The sequence below is a fragment of the Mesitornis unicolor genome, unplaced genomic scaffold (genome assembly GCF_000695765.1).
Source record: "Mesitornis unicolor isolate BGI_N332 unplaced genomic scaffold, ASM69576v1 scaffold514, whole genome shotgun sequence".
Lineage (NCBI taxonomy): Eukaryota > Metazoa > Chordata > Aves > Mesitornithiformes > Mesitornithidae > Mesitornis > Mesitornis unicolor.
This window is the reverse complement of record NW_010177797.1, coordinates 69,043-92,370: the sequence shown is the minus strand read 5'-3', so window position 1 is coordinate 92,370 and position 23,328 is coordinate 69,043. Positions and strand designations below refer to the sequence as shown.

The 23,328-nt window shown below is 49.3% G+C and overlaps 1 protein-coding gene across 1 annotated transcript in view; it reads left to right on the top strand.

The window, feature by feature from the left end:
* Positions 1–5,074: 5,074 nt before the first annotated feature.
* The window catches only part of LAMA5 (laminin, alpha 5), a 78,677-nt gene continuing 60,423 nt past the window's right edge, over positions 5,075–23,328 (top strand). Inside the window, 1 exon segment of the mRNA XM_010182207.1 lies at positions 5,075–5,221. The gene's annotated coding sequence lies outside the window, so the exon portion shown is untranslated.

The window sequence follows — 23,328 nt, the reverse complement described above, 5'->3', positions numbered from 1 at the left end:
CCAGAAGTTGCTACACGTGAAACGCGGCTCTCCGAGCTCCCAAGGCATTATTTTTCAAGTTGTCGGTTCTTTATGTGGATAAAATCTTGGGCAAGCCAGCTCCTAAATTCCTCTGCCAGCCGGAGAATCGGCGTGTGATAAACGTGATAGTATTTAGCTTTGTGGGTCTTAACCCTGCCATTCCCTCTGTGTTCAGCGGGGTGTTAGGATGAGCAGGGGAGTTAAGAGGGTGAATTTTACAAGCGCGTGTCAGGTGACTGATCTCGGGGGTCCCATTTTAAGCAGACCAGAAGGAGCTTTCAGCTAGGAATGTGGATGGTGAAAACCGCTGTGCAGTTTAACAGCGATCGTTCCCTTGAAAAGAGGAAAGAACAGTTGTAAACCGGCTTGTAAAACCCTACTTGGAGTTGCAGGAACTCCAGACCCGCTGCTCCCCCCGCCTCCCCTCAGGGCAGCCGAAGCTGGGAAGAGCAGCTCCGATGTGAAATGCTTTGCAGCCTGAAGCCAGGGAGCTGCTCCCCAGCTCTTTCTGCTTCTGCTTTTTTGGTTATCTCTCAGGGTGCCAGGTTCACCTGTTGCAGTGGAGCAGAGCCTGTTATATGTAACAGTAAGGAAGTGCGAGGGAAAAGCATCAGTTTCTCACATCGAACCTTTCTTGGCCTTTTGGTAGGGGCAGCTTTGTTATAAAATGATTTCTGAAACATTTTTCTCATTCTGGCCACATTCTCCCGAGCAAGTGCTGTATGAGGAATTTTCTGGCTATTGTGTGGTTATGACATGGAATTTTTCTCCGTGTGTAATAGAAATTGTTGAAGATGTTGCTGGATGACAAAGCTGACACATTCTCTGAGCTTTGCCACCTTTTAAAGTGATCTGTTTCACTTTGCTGCACTGTAAAATTAATAAAACTTGAGCAGATTTTGCTTTGAGTACTGGTAGCAGGAGACTATAGGGACCTTGATGTAGTAATTGCACCTACAGTGAGGTAAAGGTAGTAAGCAAAGGCAAAGAAGTATCTGCTACTATATGCAGTTGCAAAGAAATGTGAATGATCTGCCAAGCAAAACTGGGAGGATAGGATTGCCTGGAAAATCTGGCAAATGTGGCTGTGCATTTATCACTCTTATGTTTGTCCACCTGCGCTCTGGCCACGCTGCCAGTTCAGCCAGGCTGTGCTGAGGATGCTGGTGACTAAAATAAACCCTTCAGGCTGTACCAGTTTTGGGGGCAGTTGTAACTCATCCTTCAAGTGCATCCTTTTCCTGGCACTGCAGGGTGTGCACATCCTCCACTGCTGCTGAACAGGGCTCCTCAGGCACGGATTTCAGCAGCGACCCCCTCCTGTCCCCTCTGCAGCTCGGGCACAGGGTGGCTTTGATCTGAGCACCACTTCCCGGGCCAGTGGTCTTTGGTCAGGCTGAAAGCTCTAGCAAAATCCTTTTGTAGTGGCTCCTTTCCATAACCACAGGCAGCCCCCAAAATGAAGGGGAGGAAACAGGAGGCATCGGAGCAGAGGTCAGAGTTCCCAATTCATCCCCTTTAGGGGTTTCGGCACCACCTGGTGACCAAAGCAATGAGGGAGGTGGGAGGGAAGTGTTCAATTTGAGCAGACTGAAGTGACAATAATGAACTCCACATGCGTGTCCTCGCCACCTGTGTGTCCCACCAGCCTGAGTCCCTTCCCAGTTGACCTGGTGGGTGCTGGTGTAAAGGGGGTTTTGGTCAGGAATTGTGGAATGAGGCCTCTTGGGACCCTCCAGGAGATTTCCATGTGCTGTGGTGGTGAAGGGATGTTTGCTTCATTAAAGACCTAGCATAAACATTAACACACTCATCTAGTCAATGAGTTCAGTCAGTTCTCTTTTCTGCTTGTTTTCATTTGCCACTGTAGAAGACTTTCAGGAAAGGGAGTTTAAAATGTGATCACCTTAAAATGTTGATAATCGTTAAGCTTTCTGAAATAATGCTGCCCTAAAGACACTTGCAGTGTTTTTGGCACAGCTTGTGGGAAGGCTCTAAACCTTTTCAAGGAGTTTCCTTTGCTTTATTCAGAGCTTTTTGGCAGAGGACAGCGTTTCTAACTGTGGGGGGCTTTTCAGTCTGCAAGGATGTGATGCACAGCGATGCTGAGGTGTGCTGAAAGAGCCTTGCCATAGAGGTTTGCTTCCCTTATCCCACTTGCTAATCAGCGTGGGCAATCCTACCTTAATGATAATGTCTTGAAGATGAGGCAAAAGTGACATTGTAAGTTTATTTATCTGATCCAGCTTTACTGAAGATACTTGTAGCTATCTGTTTTCCAAGACAGACAGCTCTGCAAAGCCATAACCATGTGCTTGTGTTCCCCATCCCACCCAGCAGCCTGGGTTGCCAAAGCCATCGGGGATTGTACGCTGCTCGAGAGTGGGGCAGGGCTGTAGATGATCATGTTTCAGGAGATCAGTGGTGTAACAATAAGGGAAGTTACCAGCATTGATTGAAGCAGTTCTAAACCTTAGAAATTAAAAATAAACCTCACAAGTTGCTGTTGCTAATGGAAATTATGCCTGGTGAGACAGCACCTGCTTAACTCTATGTGAGCAGTGACCTGATCTGCAAGGACAGCCCCCGTAACAGCTCACAAGCATGCACTTTCCTTGTGTGAAATATTACTTTTTGGTCCATCTCCTGCCCTTCTTGTCTCATCCCCAGTGGCCCAGGCTGGGTCATGCTCCCTGGGGTTTTTCTGATGACTTAGGTGAGGAGAGCTGAGGTTGGGTCATGTCAGGACCAGATAAACAGAGACAAAGCCATCTGCTTTCCCTGAAGGAAACCGTGCCAGCAGGGTGCCAGGCTCATCTTTATGCTCAGGGGAAACTTCAAAGTTCCCATTGAGGTGAGCGGGAGCAGGATTGGGCCTTGCAGGTCTCTGGAAGCTGCTCTCCATTCAAACCTCCTCCTTATCTCTCTCCCTTTGCAGTTCGCTCTGATAGCAGCAGTGCTATGTTCTCTAGGGTGTCTTGCGGCTTCCTGCATTGCTGAAGTTTTTTGGTGTACCTTGGTGATGCCCGTGCCTCTCCTGCTCTGGCAACATGCTGTCTTGCTAAGCCTGTGGCTCACAGTTGCTTTTTAATTAAAATCCTCTGCTGATGTCAGAACTTCCCTCTTCCCTGTAGGGCCCTGACGCACTGTGCAGGAGCCTGAGTTGCTCTAAATTAGGGAAAGCTGGAAATGATTCTCATCAGGTTTAGGTTGGGCTCTAATGAAAAAGCTAATGAGGAACTGGTGCATCAGAGGGGCCAATCATGCTTTGAACAGCAAACTGAGCTCAGGTGTTGATGTGTTACCAGCCCTGGCAGGTAACGCATGGTAACACAGGCTGCACAGCAGTGGGGAGGGATAATGCCAACGTTACAACTGTGGAGCAGCTGATCCTAATTTTTAGTCCCTTCTTACTGAACTTGAGTTGTCCCATCAATGTGAACTTGCAGTTCAAAGTAGTTTTCACATCTGTGGCAAGAATTTGAAGCATGAAAACACTTCAATTTTTTGTTATTTATCCACATTTTGTAACCTTGCCTCACTTCTCCCCCACCTCAGTGCTGAGCAGCACAAATTTCCACACAACCTGTTGCACCGGTTCCCGTTAAAGGTTTGAGCTGAAGAGTTGGGTCAGTTTTATCTGGTCTGCTCTCCCTCCTCCCTCCAGGCAAGTTCAAACGAGCCTTGTCCTGACCTCTCTGTACACAGCCATGGACATAAGGGTTACCTGGATGCTTTCAGCTGCCCTTTTCTTTGGCCTTGTGCTTGCCCCACTGCTGTTTTCCTATCTCTAGATCAGTTAATTAAATGGTGTTCTAGTTCAGGATAATTTGTGTTGCATAATTGCCTGCAAATAGCATCGTGCACGGCTGTGGAGAAGAATGCTGTGACATCTCCGTTTCCTTTGCACTGAGATTCCTCTGGAGTTTGGGGCATCTGGAAAATCACACACTCTGTGGTGGTTCTGTGTTGCCTCAGCTCTTGTAGGGATGCAGATGGAGCATGCAGGAAGGAGACTGCCTGTCTTGAGATCGTGTGCCTGGTGTAATATTAAAGCTGATGCTGCTGGGACAGGCAAGGGCAGTTTGTTTGCATTGGGATAGCTGCACCTCTAAAAGGAAAATTGCCTTTAAAAGAGTTCCCTTCTAGGCTGTTTGTAGCAGCAGTTTAGGTGACAGAACAGTGACCTCATGAAACAAATAACTTGCCAAATTTCAGGGCTATTTGCAGGTTTCCTTAAGAGTGGGTCAGATTCATTTGTGCATTATATGGGAAAGAGAGAATGGCCCCTCACAGCTCAGGTCTTTGTCAGATCCTGCTCAGGAGGTGCTGGTGAAGTTGCAGCGCTGTTTTCTCTGGCAGCGTGTCCATGGAGCTGACAAAACCACCCGTGCCACAAAAGCAAGGCAGAAAAGTGCTTGCAGCTGGGTCCCTGGCCAGCTGACAGCAGAGCCCGTCCCCTTCTGGCCTTGCCTTGCAGCATCACCAGCAAAAAGGGACTTGGCTGCTCAACTATTAAGCTTCAAAATGTAGCTGAAAGGACTATAGTTGTGGAGTGAATAGGTTGACAAGAAACTGATTGCAGGGAGTTGGGCAGAAGAACTGCCAGTCTGGGCCCATAGGAATGACTGAATGGTCCGGGTCAGGATCTCGGGGTGTCAGCAGGGATGTGAGTGGCAGCCTCAGCAGAGGAGCTGGTGGCCCTGGAGCCTGAGCTACTGCTCTTTGTTGCACTGCAGTGGCTTCTTCTGCATCCAGCAACCAGTTCTTTGTGTCTGTGTCCCAACGCTCAGTGCATATCTGAAATACAGAAGGGATGCTTAGAGCAGCCCAAATTCTACACTGGGTGGTGGTAGTTGTGGGGTGTTTGAGCTTTTTCTTGTTCCTTTTTCTGCCCGTGCTTTAAATTGGTATGAACAGAAAGTTTGTGTGTTGGTTGGCATTAGTAGGCTTACACCTTATATTTCCCGAATCGCTGTGATACCTGTCTGCTTTGTGCCACGCTTTTCTGGCTACAGTTAAATGCTATTTTTGTACTTTCCAACAGGGCCAGTACTGCGACATCTGCTCCTCTGCGAACAGCAACAAGGCCCACCCCATAACAAATGCCATCGATGGGACAGAGCGCTGGTGGCAGAGCCCCCCTCTCTCCCGGGGGCTGGAGTTCAACCAGGTCAACGTCACTTTGGACCTTGGACAGGTAACCCAAATCCTTCTTGGTTATGTTGTAGGCCATGCTGGCAAGGACCTGCTCCTCTGCCTCTGAAACCCTTCAGCAGTCCTTGCTGGAAGGGTGGAACAAAATTTGCTCATTTAATGACAGGGCAGGAAGTTCTAGTTAAAGTGTGGATAGGAGAACCTCTTGTCTGTCGGTGGTATTAATTGCAGTCTGTGCTATTTGCTGTTACTACTCAGGCTCTCCTTAAAAGCCAAATCACTCAGGGAAACCTACCACGCTATACAGGTGCCATTCCCTAAAGAGCGTACCTGCCTCCCGAAGGGGGACGGTTAGCATGGCTTCACCCCAGAATATAAAGATACAGCCCTGAGGAGTTCAAAGTTGTGTTGTAAAACTTTAACTGAAGTGTTTAGAACTCTAAAAACAGCAAGTCTATGCTGAAGATGATCTTCCTCTAGAAGACAAAGAATGACAATGGATGTTTGGTCTCTAATGCTGGCAAGTCACAGGGAATTACCATCCTAATAGCGCTGGCTGCCAGCCCCCACTGCCTTCTCTGCTTCTCCTATTCATCCTCAGATCCATCGCTCTGGACATGGGTTATTCTCTTTGACTTTTCTCAGCCTAGAAGAAAGCAGAAAAGATGTCCTGGCTGAAGCTGCAGAGGCAGGAAAGTGTTACATGCCAAGGACCTGAGGGATGTGGGTTTGCTTTCTGGTATGGGGCCATGGCTCTGGCTGTTGGATGAGGGAACTCCTCAGTCCTCAGCCTTGGGCAGGGGGTGCATGAGACACCCCTTCCTCCACACCCCTGCTTCTTGCTGCCAACCATTAGCCTTGTAATTCAGGATTCAGGGCATTTGCTCTGTAGTCTATGACAATTTAGCAGTTAACTACTGAAATGCCCCCATGGACAGGCAGGGATGGGCTTTCACCTCCTCTGCTGCATTTTCCTAAGCTCAGCTACCAGACTTGCAGCACCAGAGGCCAAGTTTGAGTCCTCCTTGGCTGGAAGGTCTGTGGGATGGGGCAGTTGTGCAGGTGTGGACAGCTCACCACTTGCATAGGAACCGTGGCTGCTGTGGTTGTTCAGGCAGCCTTTCGCTACCCTCTTATTTGGGAGTTTGCATCTATTGCAGTGATTTCAAGCCTTGTTGAGCACTGAAGCTTTGCACTGACCTTACAGGTGGCTTTTTCACCCTCTCTACTGTTTGTCACTGCTGTTTGTAAGGTGTCTGACTCCAAATTTGCAGCTATAGATACCAGAGATGTACTGATGATAATACCTTTCTGTTAGATTTTGTGTTGATGCTTCAAACACTCACTGCAGTCCCTAGTGTTGTCTCTGCTCTGCTCTCTGCCCTGCTGTAGCACTCACTTGGAGCCTCTCAAACACTCCTCCACAAATGTACTCTCTGTCCTGAGTGCCAGCTCTCTAAAGCTGTGCTATACACAGCACGAGCAAAATATCTCCTATCGCCCGAGGCACAGCGTGCGTTGCATAAAAGCTGTGTGGGCAAAGCCACCCAGGGCTGCACACAGTGTGCTGATCCCGTTAGCCAACGTAGGTGGCATCTGCTGTGTCTCTTAGAAACCTCCCAGCTGGCAGGGGTGGGTGGATCGCTCGCACTCCCTCCTTTGACCCAGGTCCAGCCTGCAGCGTGGCTTTCTGATTGCTCACCGCTCCTCTGGAAAGGGGTTTTTCAGAGACCAACTTTCCTTGAGAGCTTCTCCTCCTCTTTGTCCTTCTCTGTGGCCCTAGGCCAGACCTCGCTTGCTCACAAGCTGCTGCGTTGGGCTTACCTGGAGATTTGCAGCCTTCAGAGCTGCGGTGCTGGGAGCCAGAGCCAGGAATAATTGGGGGGGAGGCTGCAATTATGCTAAAACTGAGTGGTGTAAGTTTACCTTCTCTCTCCTGCCCTCCTGTCCCAAGCTTCTGTATTTGCTCTGGGTACCCTGGGAAGTGGGATTGTAGTGTCATTTCTACAAGGTCAGTAGCAGAACTTGCACATCTGGGGATGGTTTTGGAGTTACTTCACCTGGTGGGGAGTTTCTCTGGTCCCACAGCTCCCTCTGCTTCAGTCCTGCCTTTACGAAGTGTGTGATTGCCCAGCTGGTCTCAACAGGAGCCCAGACCTAAAGCTTCAGCCCATCTTTAATGGCTTCCTCTTTATACGTGCGCTTATTGTATATAATTGCTATAATAACCTGTTTATGCTCCTGGTGAGAGTCAGGTCGTTTCTTTTCCCTTCTTTGTTTTGGTAGGTCAGGCAACAGGAACAAGATGCAGTGTTACAGAATCACTAATTTCCTCCTTTTGAGGTTGAAGCTGAAGCTGGTTGAAAGGGTGGAGGATAAAAAGAGAAATTACTGGGACCCAGCAGGGTCTGCAGGGCGAGTGCAGGATCAGGCCGGCATTACCTGGCAGCCAGGCCTTGCAAATTCCTTGGATACCTGTGAAACAGCGCAGGTAACACCCTCAAAGGCACGGCTGAGAGCAGGGCTTTTTTTTTTTGGCTGGCAAACAAGGCCTCTCCTTGCTCAACGTAAGCCTCTAGGGAGCTCTTGGACCAATTAAGATTTAATTTAAGGGACTGGCGGCCACTGAAAGCTTTTGTCCCTTTGGGGGGATTGGGAGTGCCTGGAGCGCTGGTGATGGCATGGGGCACTGGAGGGGCTGGCACAGGGGGTTACAGTGTCAGCCCCCTCCCTTCCTGTCATGCTTCCCTGCTGTCTTTGTCCCTCTCCAGCCATAAGTGCTTAATTATCAGGTGGAATCAGGTTTCTCCAGCATTTGGCAAGGCTGTGGCAACTGGAAGAGGGGCAGTTAATTAAGCAGCCTGTTGGTTTTGGCTTTTGCTGGCTGGGAGCTTGCTCTCCTTACTGGGATGTTAAAATCCTATGGGACAAAGAGAGGGAGGACTATTCACAGCCAGCAGCTAAGTTGAGGAAGGGCTCGGGCTGGCCACCCAGCTGGTGTGAGCATATTAAACACTTGCATCGTGTCATCTTAGTGCCAGCAGCTGCCTGATCTTAACGGCTTCATCAACAAAGCTCATCAGAGCTCCCACCACAGCATGGGAAGAGATTGAGTCTGATTATCTGCTGGGGAGCCGGATCTGAATTGCTCCTGCTGGGGCCGTGTCTGTTCCTGCCTCCTTGGGGAGCAGTAATTTTTCTTTTCAGAAGTGATGGGGAGGAAAAGCTGGAAGAGGAAGAGAAGTCACTTGAAGGTTCCCATGTCAGACCTGGGTCTGAAAGCCAGAAATATGGCAAACAGCTCCAGAGAGGGAAGTTAAATGGATTTTAGGGGTTGCTGGAGATGGGGGGTATGGAAGAGGGAATAATCTCTTTTTCTTGCTTTTAATCATGACCTTGTGCTCAAAGCTTTGGTATATTTAGGATTAATGGTTGAATCACTGCATGGATTTGCTGCAGAATACATCATCATGGCACCATGATGAAGCACAGGTCAGCTTTTCAGAGTGTGAGAAGCAAAGGGTGCTGTGTGCTGGCAGGACACTGTGTTCTGGTATTGCTGGACCTTCTGAACTGGCCATCCTGCCTGGCTTGGGGACAAAGTGTTGTGACAGTGGCTCCCAAACCTGCCCCACTGCTGCTTTGCTCTGAGCTCCTTCCTCTCCTGCCTGGAGCCTCCAGAGCAGCTGGAAACAGAAGGCACAGGACACTGTGACTCACTGCCACCATGGGAATTGTCCCCTGTGATCCTACTGTGCTTAAGTGGGTGGAGGGGAGGAAAGGGTGTGATGGAAGACTCTTTTTCCTTTTTTCTTTTTTCCCCTCTAAGAAGGTCGCTTGAGTCAGAGCTGATGAAAATCAGGAGGTCTAAGGAAACATGAATGACTGGCTTCCTGCCAGGGCCTGACATCTTCCTTGCATGAAGGTGAACCCAGGCCAGCCCTTCCCCAAGATGTTTATGGATAGTTGGTGCTTGATGATAAACTCTGAGCAGAGGAATGCTTGCAGTCATGCAAGAGCAGGAACTTCGTGCCAGTGCTTGCTTGAAGTTAATTACTGCAGTGCGAAGGTGGCTGGATAGCATCCCCTGTCTTCCCCCCCATCCCCAGAGTCTGCTGGCCCCGGTGACACCACAGAACAGCAGAACTTCAGACTGAAGCTTTGCAGGGAGTTTTGATTTACACCCCAAAGGTATTTAATTCGGCAGTGCCGTGCAGAGGGCACGCAGCTTCTCCTACACACCGGTCACTGGCAAGAAACACTTCTACCATCGAGGAGAGAGGAGAAACCTCCTCCTTTGGAGAGCTCCAGGCTGTTACTGCTTGAAATGCAGCTCTCTTTAGGGTTAAATTAAAAAAAACAAACAGGTGGTATTCATTGGTAACTCACGAAGATACAGAGGAAATGAAGAGAGCTGTGAGCTGAGCTCCTGGGCCAGTCTGAAGGTGTGTTTTGTAGTCATTGTAATATGTGGCTAGGCAAGGGAGTAGATCAATAATGTACCAGCTTTCTTGAGAAGTACCTCTTGAGCTTTCTAGTAATTACAATGGGATCTGCCAAAGTTACTGGTTTTTTCTGGTCTCTGTTGAACTGATTACCTTGTGCTTGCAGGGCTCCTCTAGCTGCAAAGTCGAGGTGTTCATTGGCACAGTGCATGACAGACGCTGTGGCCAAGGGGCTGCTATTCTTTGAGTGTGAAACCTCTCTCAAAAGGAGGTGTTTTTCCTGTGGTGGATTTCCAGGACACAAACCCACTTCCTTTCCCTCTCGCACTGCAAATGTGGCCCCTCAGGACAAGCTTTGCACAACATTCAGATGTGCAGGACGCTTCCAGTTTCTGGGTATGTGTCTGGATGCCTGACTTGCATGAACAAGTCAATCCTCTTGGTGCAAACTGATTTCTTGTTAATGATTATTAAATTCCTACTCATCCTTGGTAGATCTGGGCTGGCTTCTAAAATGCCACCTGGCCTAGTGCTAAAGGGACAGCACTGAACCAGAATATAGCACCTTGTGTGTCAGAGTGCTTGAAAAATCTTCCTTCACCTCTGTTTCTAACCTCCCATTTATTTTCATTTAATTGCAATAGTAGTTGAAGCTGCTGCTGGACATCTTCAGGAGCTCTCTTTGAAAGGCAGCTGGAAGGAAACCGATGCAGCCTTGCAAACCGATGAGCTAAGGCTTACATCCGTGTCCCCAGCAAAAGCCTTCAGCACATGGGTGGATCTGATGTTTATTCCCTGGGTTAATGAATTGAAAAGTCCTTCTTGATGACTAAACTCATGAAATCCCAAGAGAAAGCTCGTGGTTGTTCTTGAATGGAGCTGTTGTCCTAGTGGCTGCCTTCCCTAGGCCTGGTGTGAGATAGGGCTGATGGTCATCCAAGAAGAATTTTCAGCCAAAAGCTAGCTAAATTTCTCCTTTCTTTCATCACCTTTAAGTTGCTGTGATAGCTCTTACTGCCTCCAGGTGATGTAGCTGCTGCCTGCGTTTCCCTCTGAGGCATCCTTATTCATGTTTGCTGTACACAGAGGGAAACCTGAATGAAATCATCTTCCCTTCTCCTTGATGGGGATGTCTTCTGCATCCTTGTCCCCAGCACACATGGCTGGGACGTGCACAGCTCCCATTTCTCTCGGGGCCACAGGCTGCCTTATCTCCCCAATGTGTGTTTTTCAGTGAGCATTGCAAGAATGAGTGAAAATTTAAGCTTCTTCTGCACATGGTTTTTACTTTTCTCAATTTCCCTTACTGTAAGGATTTCTTGGTGTTCGCTGTGTTGCGGCGCCACTGTGGGAAAGGGGTAGGAGGGCCCAGTGACATTTGTTGTGAGCTTTTGCACCTTCAGTAAAGGGCTGGGGCGTAAAATCTCTCACAAAGACGTTCTTTCTCCAAATTGTTCTCCGGCTCTTGGAGCAAAAGCAGTATTAAAAATAAAGCACGTTAAGCAGACTGAACAGAAATCCTTTCTGCTTTTGACAGCTGAGCCTACAGCCTCTTCTCCTATGTAGAATCCTCTGCAATTGCCATAAAATCCTCCAAAAGTAGATCAAGATCTCATAGGCTTCAGAATCCCAGTTCTCTGATGGGAAATGGCCCATGGCTCCTCTTTGACTATAGAGCCTGTTCAGTGCTGCTGTATTTATTGTTGACGGGAAAGGGGGTGCTTATTTGCGATGCTTCTCTGGGAAAAGCCGAAAAGGTGTGACTGTGAGAGAGCGCTAAACTCTCACAGCGCTGGGAGCTGGCGTTGAGCCCAGGTGCATGGATCCTCTCTCCCGCTGTATTTTCCCCTTTATTGTTTGAAATAACTTAACTTGTTAAGGCTGTTCTGCTTTCTTCAAAGCTGCAGTTCCCCTGACCCGGACCAGCAGCTGCATTTTTTTTGTGTGTGCTGATAAGGAGGAGATTTTTGCCTTTGCTTGGCCCCTCTCAACCTTTCTGTGCTTTCTGCCAGCTCCCAACGGATTTCTGGCTCCAGCGGCTGCGTGGGAGCCCCATAGGTGAGCAGGAAGGGAGGGCCTGGTTATTAATCAAGTGGGGATCTGTTGTCTGCGGCAGCAAGAGCAGACCCATCCTCTCCTTTTCAAATGGCCTTGCCAAGTTTCCCTCTCCAGGATCCAGAACAGCCAAGGCTGAGACTTCTTTCCTCTTTGTTAGTGCTGCTGGTGGTTCCTGTAAGGGAAAAGATGTGCAGAATATCACTTTGGGTAAATCACGGTTGACATGTGAATTTTAATTGGATGTTACGTTTGCTTTATGTCATGAACCAGTACTGCTTAAAATCAGCCTTCTAGGGCTGCAGTGAGAAGGTGGTATTTAAGCTGTAACATTTGATTCCCAAATTCCCTGCCGTGCCTCACGTTCTGCAGGCTGTGAGCACAAAGAGGGGAGCAGGATGCTCTGGGCAGATCACTCAGCATTGTGGCACCTTTTGTGGCCTCCAAGGAGGTTGTTTCTGCCCGTCCTTTGCTCTTGTACAAATGACCCTTGTTCTTCCAGGGCTTAATCTTCCCAAAGGCTGCACCTGCTCTGCCTAGACCTGAACCAGCTCTGGAGAATTCAGGTGTTAAAATAAGCCTCAGCCTCCCCCCCCCCAAGAACACCTCCAGGTAATGACTGATGAAAGGATAATTACTCTGTTTCTAAAAAGTGTGTGCAAGGCTTCCACTGTAATTTCTCCCTAAATATTTTTGCCTATTTTTAATTTTGGTGTTATGAGAAATGAGGAGGCTGATGGTGAGATCTCCTGCTGTGGAGCCCTCCCTCCCAGCCAGGTTGCCCTGCTCCTGCTTCACTCCCTCGGATTCCTCAAAGATGAGGAGAAAGCCTTGGGGTGAGCAGGAGCTGGGGAGAGGTCAGGCGAGCTGCGAGCTGGCATATAGGAGCTTTAGTTTGTAATGAATAGCTGGAAGGCAAACCTTGTAATTCCTTGCTGTTCTCCTGGAAAGTGTCTGCTTGGCTGGGCTGAAGAACAGCGTGCCTTGGAGTGGGTGTGAACGTGTGCAGATACGCGTGCTCCGAGGTCAGCTTTGTCCTGGCTGTTTGTGGTTGTACCAGGCAAGTTAACGCAGACCAGAACCATCCAGGTCAGGCCTCTGTCTACTGGAGAGTTGTGTTTTCCTGCTTCAGGCAGGTTACAGGGAGTGTTTTGGGAAGGTCAGTGTACCCAGTGGAACTGGAGAGCTTCACAGCTCTGACATGAAGTGTGCTGGCATCTGAGTAGGTGGGTTAGCATCTTCCCCACTTTGGTTTGTCCCATCTTCATTTGCTGAACAGAATTATTTCTTGAGTTGAGCTCTCAGAGGAGCTCTTGGCTTGGCCCTGTGCAGCCTTTCTCTTTGGTCCGTCATCTTCCTCCAGCAAGTGACAGCATCCCTTACCATTGCAGGAGGTGCTTGGCTGCCCATGAACTTGTGCCCTGAACACAAACGTGAGTGCATGTTGCTGAAGCCATGGGCTGGGAGCCTGGGGGTGCCACCAGCCCCGTTCTTTGTATGACCCAGGTGTGGGCTGGGGCACACGCTCATCTGGTGGCATTGCACAGACAGCTCAGTTCTTGACACTTGTCCTGGTCATGATGAGAAGCCTCTCAAGTGGGCTTTTCCTGCATCCCAAGGCAATTTTCCAGGAGCCGTCCTTGCCCTCCACAGCTCCAGCACAACTATGTCCTGGCTCGGATCCACCGGGCTGGCAGGCAGGATGCTAAATACACTTGTGATCATCTGCCTAGTCAGCTTCTCTGCTCTTTCAAGCCTGTTCTAGCCCCCTGCACCTTTCTTTTGATGCTTTACCAAGCCTGGCTCAGCCCTGCTTTCATCTCTGCCTTATCCTTTTATTATAGTCATAAATATGGGCCTCCGGGCTGTGCCCAGCCTTGATCCTCAGCCGTTTCCTGTTTTCTGGGTTCAGTGCTCTTCAAATTCCAGACCTCCCCTCCTGTGTGTGATGCCAAGCAATGCGATAAATAGCACATTGCTTCTCATTTGATAGAAAAGGAAAGGGAGACACAAGGTGGGAGGCACATGCCCAGTGTGATGGGACAGAAGAGTCTTTCTAAATAGCTTATGAGTTGACTCAAGATCAGTGGCAGCTCACTAGGGAAATGAGGCCTATTCACTGGGTAACTTTGGTTTTGCTTTGGTTGGCACGCCAAAGGGACGGGTAGAGAGGAGAAACTGGAACAGGGATGTGTCATACTGGGAGATGCAGGGAGGAGGATGAGGCCTTGAGAGTGGCACAGGGATGACTCTGCACAAGGTGAGGATGGCCTGGTGGTTTGGGGCTACCTTCGTCACCAGAGACTGATGAGGGTGGCAGGAATGATGTTATCTTGTGCTCCGTAGCAGGACTTGCCAAGCACAACTATAAGAAAGGCTTTTGTTAACGTGAGGTCAGTACTAGTGGAAGGTGGGACTGGATGGTGCCAGCTCCTGTTTGCACAGCACAGGAAGCAATGGTGCCTGTTTCCTCAGAGTTCTCCAATCCAGCTCCATGATCACTGTTTGGAAAGGCCTTCAGAGACGGGGAGAGCAGAGGTGAAGCTGTTGGTATACTTTGGGGACTATACACCCACTTCCCTTTCCAGTCCTGAGATGGTTCGTTATGTTCTCTAGGTGGTCTGGATATCAGCAAGGATACCACTGCTAGGATACAGCGTGGCTCCAGAGCAGCAGGGATGGGGACATGCTCCTTCCTGACAGCTCTGCTCAGAGGTCAGAGCCTCTGGCAGAGAGGACGAGCAGATTACGGGGCCCAGCAATTGCTGCTGTAACAAGACTTGTTGGGGCTTGTTGGGCAGAGCTCCTGGAGGTCAGTGCTAGGATGGTGGTTGGACTGTCTTGTTCTTCCCTCCATTGAATAACAAATGGATTCTGTGATTCATAGGAGATGCGAGTCTCCTGGATGTGGTGGGAAGCTTCACACTTCTTGTTCGCAGCCACATCTGCCTTGAGGAGCTGTGATTCTGCCAGTAGGGTTAAATTAGCTGAGCTCCTGTTGCAGAGATACATTTGTCTATGTTGCATAGGGCACACTGTTATCTGGAAGTTAGAACAGTTTCCCTCGGAGTACGTTGCCTTTATCCTAGAAGATTTGTGTATCATTGATGGATTTTACCATTGTGCTTGAAAACCATATCTTTAATGGAGCAGATTTACTGGCAAAGCCTGTGCTGTGCTCTGCTTGAGAACAGTTTAGCATCTTCTGCTTGGCATCCTGAGTCTTTTCAGTGCTTGTTTGCATAACCCATGCAGTGACAAGCAAACAGCCAAACCCTGAGAGCTGCCACAACTTTTCACACGTGCATTCAGTTGCTCTTTCCCATTTTTCTTTGCCTGCTTTGATACAGAGCTCTCCCTCACACACACACACTCAGCTGAGCTCTATTTATGGGTTCCTACGAGTTTCCGCTGCTGTGGATCGGAGCATGCCATGTGACCAAAAACCAGTTGGCACATTGCTGTAGGCATCTCTTGGATCTAGTTAAATGCGTGTGATGCCAAGCCCTGATGGGAAGGGGAAAAGAAAGGCTTTTTGGTATTTGCGCATGGTTGCAAACTGTAAACACAGACTCACGACTGCAAACAGAAGTCTGTATTGCTGGCTTCATCATTACTTCACTGTTGTCCTGGCTGTTTGCTAAAGCTGTTGCTTAATCCTTTTCCAGCCTTTTGCAAAGTCTGCATCCACCCAAACTTAGTGGGCATGAACATTTTGGCTGGGCTCCAGGATGGGGTTTTGGGCTTTTTTTTCTTTCTTTACCAGTCATTGCTTTCTGCCTTGGAGTAGGCTTACTTCATGTCTCTGTAAATACAAAGGGACTCTTGGGAGATGGTGAGTACAAAAATCTGAGTCCCTGGGAGGCTTGTGTGTCTGAACAGCAGCGAGAACTGCCGCACAAACGCTGGAGCTGCAGATCTCTGCTGGTGTTAGCAGTGGCATTGGGAATGTTAATCCCGCTGCGGCCCTGGTATGTGCTGCTGTTGGGTCAGCGAACCCGGCTCTGAATGGCAGTGTCATGGTGGGGAAACTTGCTGACAAATGCTAACGTACTGCATGGCTATAACGCAGATTTTTAGAAGAATAAACCTGCTTGCACGTGTTGGGTTTGGCTTTGTTGAAATCTGCTAACAGGTCTAGCTTTAAACCCAGTGTTGTCAAGGCCTGCAGGAATCATGTAGGAGAACCGCAGAAAAGCAATGTTGATGAAACATCTGGAAGCTTGGGTCAGTCTGGTTTGGTGCAGGGAGTTAATACATGGTGCAAGGGAGACTCTTTTTCTTGCTGGAGCCAGGTCTTCTCTGTCCATTTGGGACCTGGAGCTGCTGTCTGATGGTGGCCCAGAAAGGGATCTTCCAAAACCACTGCTTGGCCCTGGGAATGGACAAGATAGAAGGAAGACTGGAAAGGGAAAGCAGAAAGGAAATGGCATTTGCCACCTCCTAGAATTGGGGTCATAAGCAGACAGAAATAAGGTGTCAGAGCTGGAGCATCCATATCCTCTTCCAAATCCAGCGGAGGAAGGATTTAGGTGTATTGCTGGTGCCAGAGAGCTTGGGCTTCCTCTGAGGTTTGCGTGAGTCATTCGCCTTCAGCATTTGGCCATTTGAAACGAAAAGCTTTTCGGTGGCTTTGGTGGCAAGCTGAGGCCTCTCACTTCGTGCCAGTTTTGAGCTAATTCATCCTCTTCCGCTTCCTTCCCCTCCTCACCCTTCCCATGCACGCAGGTTTGTGACAGGATATCCACTCCATTCAAGGCAGTGGGGGAAATATTTGCTTGCAGCGTGGCCGGTTGCCAAGGAGGCTTTGTTCTCCTTGTCGCTGAAAGGACGGCCCAAGGAAACCCTCGGAGCTGAAGCTGGCATGCGACTTGGAGTGGATTTCCTGCAGTTTTGGAAGTGAAATGCATGACATTGGGATTTTTTTATTAATTTTTTTTTGATCCCATAAACAAAAAGAAAGAGAAGACCTGGGTGGGCTCCAGACAGGCTTGGTCTGAAATCCTCTCTTTGATGGGAAATGGCTGTGTCACAGCCATACAAGTTGTGCCTTGTCAAGGTTAAAATCAGTCTTGAGGGTTTTTTAGGTGAATGAAGAGCTGAGCTTGCTGGATTTTCTAGGAGAATTCAGTTGTGTGGTTAAGATGATGGTTGCCCCCGCGCCATTCAGCATCTTGTAGCTGGAGTCTTTTGGTGACATCCAAGCTCTACCATGATTGCAGAAGGCCTTTTTGTAGCAAATTCAGACTTGTAATGGTGGTGGCAAGAAAAGCAGTGAATTGTAGTGCCTCGGTTTGAACTCCTTGCTATGGCCACAGCAATGATGTCCAGGTCTCTGTGGTTATGGGCTGTATAGAGAGGGTCAGACACCTCTTTCTCTGTGAAGTGGGTACTGAGACACAACATTTGAATTCTGTTTGTCATAGTAGATCAGGTAGCATTTATTGGCATTGTGATGGGATCCTTACATCGCTGCCCCAGAAAGCTCAGAGAACTTCACAGACATCAAATTCACTGCTGGCCACAAAAAGAGCAGGAACTGTTGCACGTCTCGTCTAGTGCCTACAGCACAAAATCCTATTTGTATCCTATGGAAGCAGACTGGTTTCTTTTTTCAGTCTATGATTTGGCCAAGGACTTCCTGAATAAACTTAGCAAATTAGCAAGGCCTTGACAGTACTGAAAAGGGCACTATAGCTCTTTTATAGTATTTTTTCTTTTAGTACTGCAAGTCCAAGAATGTCTGGTCATGGAGCAGGTCCCAGATTAGTACAGCTCCTAGCACGCTCTGGAGAGCCCATCCCAACAAGCCTGTGGTCCTAGCTGACGTAGCTGTGCTTGTAAAACTCAGTGTAAACCATCCTGCAAGCTCTCTGAAGTCTTCTTTTGTCTGGCTTCTCCGTTTGGTTGTAAACTGGCCCAGGAACTTCTAAAGACATTTAAATTGTCCTGCGTAGTGAACCTGTGTTGGTATTACTGTAACTTAAACAAGACACAGAGTGTACAGTTGGGAACATTTGTTTGCTCTGGATGGCAGGAATGGCCTCTTGAAAACGTGCAGTGCTTTGTAAGTATGAATAAAGAGTTTTTTCCATCCCCCTCTCCAGGTTTCTGAAGGCCAAAGTCTTGAAACAGCTTAGAAAGGCTGCTAAAGCTGTGCTGATAAGATACGCAGCAAATGTGCTTGAGAGCCTAATGTAGGAACAGAAATGTCAAAGCTGTTTGCTTTCCCCTTAACAGTGTGAAAAATGAATATGCCTTGTTGAGGAGCCTGGGGAATTGTGTGCTCAGACCAAGGGCTACACCGAAATATTATTCCTGGCTTACGTTACCCCCAGGGCTGGCAGTGAAAGACTTGGCTCAGAGATACTGGGTTGGAGGCTGGAGCTGGTTTGGACCCTGCAGAGCCCTGGTCATTGCCATTTAGTTTCTAGCAGGCTCTCTTTGAGCTTGGTACAGAAGTGGGGTTGCTTCTTGATACAGCAAGTCCTGTGGTGTTTGGAGATAGGATTTTTCTATCCAGTTAATTCCTTATTTTCTTCTCTCACTACTTTGTTGTTAGCCTTCTTCGGCCAACGGACCAAGTTAGCTAAACAATTTTGGTAGCAGGTCTTTGTGCCTGTTAGAGCAGCGTGCTGGGAGCTTTTGGCGAGGTTGGGTTCATAATCACCACCATCAGCCCATCAGAGGAGGCTGCTGCTCTACACCCTCTGTTTTACACCACTGCTCTCCTTCCCCTAATCTTTACCACCACGTTTGCAATCACAGAGCACAGCTCACATTCATGCCATGAGCACGAGGGCTGGAGACTGTTCCCTGGAGGTTCTGGGACTGCACAAAAACCCCACAAATCTGCTGCATGTCACCTTTAATGTGAGCAAAGGGCAGACGGGGGCCTCCTGCACTGAAATGCAGGTAGAAATTCAACCTTTTCTACCATGTGAGGCTCACCCAGAGCAGGGTGAAGGCAGGTGCTGTAGCTCACCCAGCTGAGAAGCAGGTCTGAGTGCTCCAGGCACGATCAATGTGGCTTTGCTTCCTTCTGTGCTACTTTTCACCTGAAATGCTGGAGTAGTTCCCCCAGGCCGTGGGCCAGAGGAGTAGGGCACTCATTTGAGCTGTGGAGCCCTTCTCTGATATCCACAAGCCATCATCTGCAGAGAAGCTGCTTCATGGAGGGCCAGTTGGATGTATTTCATCAGACTGTGGTGCCGTGAGAGTGATAATGCAGCTATTGCTTAAAAACCTGTTTTGAACCTCCCAAGTAAATGGCATACCTGTGCTGTGCCCCCACCCTGGACACACGCCATCGCCCCTGCCCTGCCTTCTTTCAGCAGTGGTCTTTTTTTCAGTGGTGTGTGCTTACACACCCAGACCTTTTATCTCCACTAAATCACCACTTTCTGAAGCCCTTGTGTTTTCTGTAGCACTCCCCTTATCTCTGTTCCTTCCCGGGGCTGGGCAGTGGGAGCAGGGACGCAGGAGGGGCTGAGCAAGCTGTAAATGCGTGTTGGCCCTGCAGTGATGCTGTGTTGCAGCACCAGGCAAGACTGAGAGCAGTAGGAGCACCTGTAGGGCAGTTGGATTTTTCCAAATTGTTGAATTTCTGTAAGGCAATTGTTTTTTAGGGTTTGAAGCAGTGGGATTTGTAGCATGTTTGTGCAGCACAAAGTTGCAGTTTCTCTTGAGGATGCCAGCTCATGGATAGGGGCTGAAAACTGGCTTGAAGGACACTGTCAAGTGTCTGTATGGTCTTGTCTCTGCTCTCTGTCGCCTTGTCTCTGCCTTGTCCTTCTTTCCATCCATCAGAATAAGGATACTGGGAAGTCCTGGGAAGTGCTCTCGGTGATTCCAGGCAGACTGCATCCTAACAGGTTTATTTTATGTTTGGGGGCTTACCATCCCTAGGGAAGGGCAGTAACTCCCCAGCTCTCATTACCTTCACCCCATTGTGTAGCCAGAGCGGATGGTTTGGGGCGTCGTGCTAAGAGTTGCATCTTTGCGTGCTGTTTTGGGGTAAACCTGTGCAACGTGGGTGCAGCTGGATGATGCAGGCAGCTGTGTGGATGTGTATGTCCTTTGAATAACGTGCAAATAGTTGTATAGCACTGTCGGTTTTGTACAGTTTACGAGGCATCTAACCTTTCTTTTACTGAAGCTATCAACAAGCCAATTTACAGTCTTGGAAGGGACCACCCAGAGTCTGGTTTCATGGCCAGCAGCGAGGGAAGGGAGAAACTCTTCAAAGAGCAGAGGAGGTGAAATTACTACTGTGGCCCTTATATTGATTTCATGAACTGTGAGGCTCAGAGTCAGATGCCGGCCTGCTTTGCTGTGATCTCAGCAGAATGTGACCCCTGTCCCTCAGCAGCAGAGGCACGGAGGCGATCACGTTTCCCCAGGCGGATCCGATTTCTGGAGGCCATTGGGGCGATGTACCCTGTGCCTGGGAACGGTGCTGGGAGGCATCACAGAGGAGGCTTTGGCTGCACCTGGTAAGCACCATCCAGTATAAACATCTACCACAAGAGCTTTGGAGATGGGTGCCAAACAGTGTGGATTGCTTGTAGCTACCCTGTTTGCATGAATGGCTTTGCCTGCCCTCCTTTGAAGACGATAACTCTCTTTGAAAACAGGCGATCAGGAATCTGGCCTTAGACAAGTTGAAAGACATTATTTACAAATGTTTATCCTGGAAAATATTTCTAAATCTCCCCTTGGGAGCAGAGCCACGCAGTGCAGTGGCCTCCCTTGGACTGTGAAGCACAGCAATGTAACAGCTTGTGAGCCAAACCTGCTCAGGTTAGCGTGCATCCTGCTGAGCAACACCGCTGCTTCCTTGCAGCCACTTATTACTGACCCTGTGGTGTTTATATCGCCGTTATAAACAGCGCTGTATTCAATGCTAAACTGCACTCTTAAGGTCCCCACCTCTAGAAGAAGTGGGAGCATACAGCAAAGGATAGAAGTTAAATGGCTGCTCCCTGCAGCTGCTCTGGATGTGTTTGGAGATATTCACACCAGGTTGTTAAAAGCTTCTTGTTAATCCATAGTAGCATGATGAGCTACAATGCTACTGCTGCTTCCAAACCAGCAGCCCCATGTCCTTTGTTCTTGCTCTGGCTCAGAGGGGCAGCAGAGATGCAGGTGGTGATGGGCAGCAGTGCAACTCCCTGCTGCCCCACTCACCATCCCTGCCATGCAGGCAAAGCAAATCCTGGAGCCCAATGGAGAGGAGCTGCCTGTGCCCATGGTGCTGTGGTCCCTTGTCCCTACAGTGAGGATGTGTGCCAGGTGTTTGAGGCCTGTTGAGTTTGTAATCCCGTGTTTACACTGTATCCATAACTAGTACTTGAGATGCTGTTCATTTTCTTGCGTTGAGGGATAGTAAATCCCCCAGTGATGCTATTTTCTGGGCAGGGAGTGGGGATAGGGGCTTGGATTTCTGCAGTGGCGGGACTGATCAGTTATCACATACCCACACCACCAGGAAGGAGGAAAAGTGAGATGGCTGCTGTACAGACTGGGATGCTGTCTCTGGTGCCAGCATTGGAAAGGCTTTGGAGTTTATTTTCCCCATGTCCCAACGTCTCCGTCTCACGTCAGCAGTGAGCCCCGGTGCGGTTCAGTGTTCCTGCCCTGCGTGCCTCAGTGTCCCCAGGGCCGGGACAGGATGCGAGCACATTCGTGGCGTAGCTGCCCTGGGTCGGGTTGCTGAAAGGGAGAGGGGGTGGCAGGTGCATTGCCGGCAGCACAGCCGGGCACCGCCGCGTAGCTCCCCACTAATAGAAACCGCCCGGATTTGAAACTAGGTCAGAAGCATGACCTGAATCGCACCGTGGGGCTTGAGAAGTTTTGGGCTGTGCCTCTTCCTCCAGTCCCTGTGCATGCGTCATCAGCCAGAAATTTGGGGTTAAAAATGTGTGCAGAGGGATTAGTGCTGCTTCTGGCTCGAAGCACTTCCAGGGCTAACTTTGTCTGCAGTTGGCCACTTCTTTGTGTGCTGGTACCTCCAGCTATCCTGGTTAGAAAGGTGTGTTGAAAGCATCAGTCCTCAGCTAAGTGAAGCTGCTGTGTTTGAGCTGGGTTTTTCTGTGAGCAGTAACGTTACCTCTAGAGCAGCTCTGCGGCAGGACAGAGAAAAGCAGGGCTTTATGGTGAGCAAAGCAAAGCAGCTTCAGATGTCTGGGCTGCGGGAGCCACTGGGGCTCAAGACCAGAGTGACCGCACGTGTCCGCAGCGTGCTTCGTCTTAATGCCTTGTTTATTTGATGTCCTGTTTGTTCTGGCAAAGCCCGGTTGCCTGCTGAGATAGATAAGTGAATGCTGGAAAACAGCGTGAGCTGATGCTGTTTCTCAAAAAGCGATGTCTTGCGGTTGCCAGAAGCAGCTTTTCTCCCAGCGGCTGGTACACAGCAGCCAGGGACCCCGTAAGGGAGGGGGAGTCTCTTTGCCTGTCCCCAGAGCAGGCAAGGTGGCATGGTTCCTTTTGGAAGTGCCTTTGGTGTCCAGGGTAGATAAAACAAACCCAGACAAAGGCTTTAAGCTTCAGCTGCCTCACAGCTACAGGAGATGGAGCGTGTTGGATGGGGTATACAGGAAAGCTTTGGCTCTGGGTTGTGCTTTCCCTGTTCCCTTGTATCTGCTGCTGGCCCTTTGAGAGGTGTCCGGTGCTTTCGATGGTGACAGCTGGCATGGTTGGGTACAACCACGGTGGGGACAGTCGTCAGCCTGCCCCAGAGGGACTCCCTTCTGTCCCACCACAGAGCGAGCCATTAATTTCCTGTTATTAGTTACAACAACACAGCGCCTGTTTAAAAACAACCCCACATTAGTCCTCCCTCTGAAAGAATTTGAACCTGTCATGAAATTGAGAGGAGAAACACTTTCCCAGACAGTCCACCCAAAGCAGAGCACTTATCTTCTCGTAAACTGCTCACAGTTCTGGGAAAAGCAATTGCTGTGTCCCACAGCGGGGCTTTCCTGGGGGTGTGAGGACAAGAAGCACTGTCCTGGGGAACACCCACCTGCCAGGACCTGCTGCAGCCTCCCCAGCTTTAAGTTGTGATTCAGACACGATGAAGAGCGAGGATCTGTCAGCAAATACTGTGTAGCTGGGCTCCCTCCCGCTATGCTGTGACATTTAATGGCTTCAGAGCTTAGCGTGCCCTCAAGGTGTGGAGAGCGATGATGGAGGGAAAGCAATGGGGCGTCCCTGGTCGTTTGGAAGGGTTGGTGTGAGGGCCTGGCCTGGACAAAGCAGGATTTTGGTTGCAAGTGTGTGTGCCTGTTGTCGTTCTCTGCTGTGTTCATATCCACCTGGGCTGGAGAAACTATTCCCAGGGACTGCCTGGAGCTGAGGGGATGGAGCAGGGCTCAGACCATCCCAGGGGGAGCAGGATGTGCCAGCATCACCCAGAGCATATCAGCTGAAGAGCTGTGGGATGGAGATTAAAGAATCCCCTGATATTTTAGTGGCTGATCGAAACCATACTGAAAATCTCTGCCTGGGGGAGTTGCTGCATTTGATTAAATAAAATCAGTCTCTTTTCATCCCGCTGGAGTGGTGCTGCCAGGGGCAGACAGAAAACACGTTGTTGATGTCACATTCATGATGGGATCTTATCAGCTCCTGCCCATGAATTGTGGCT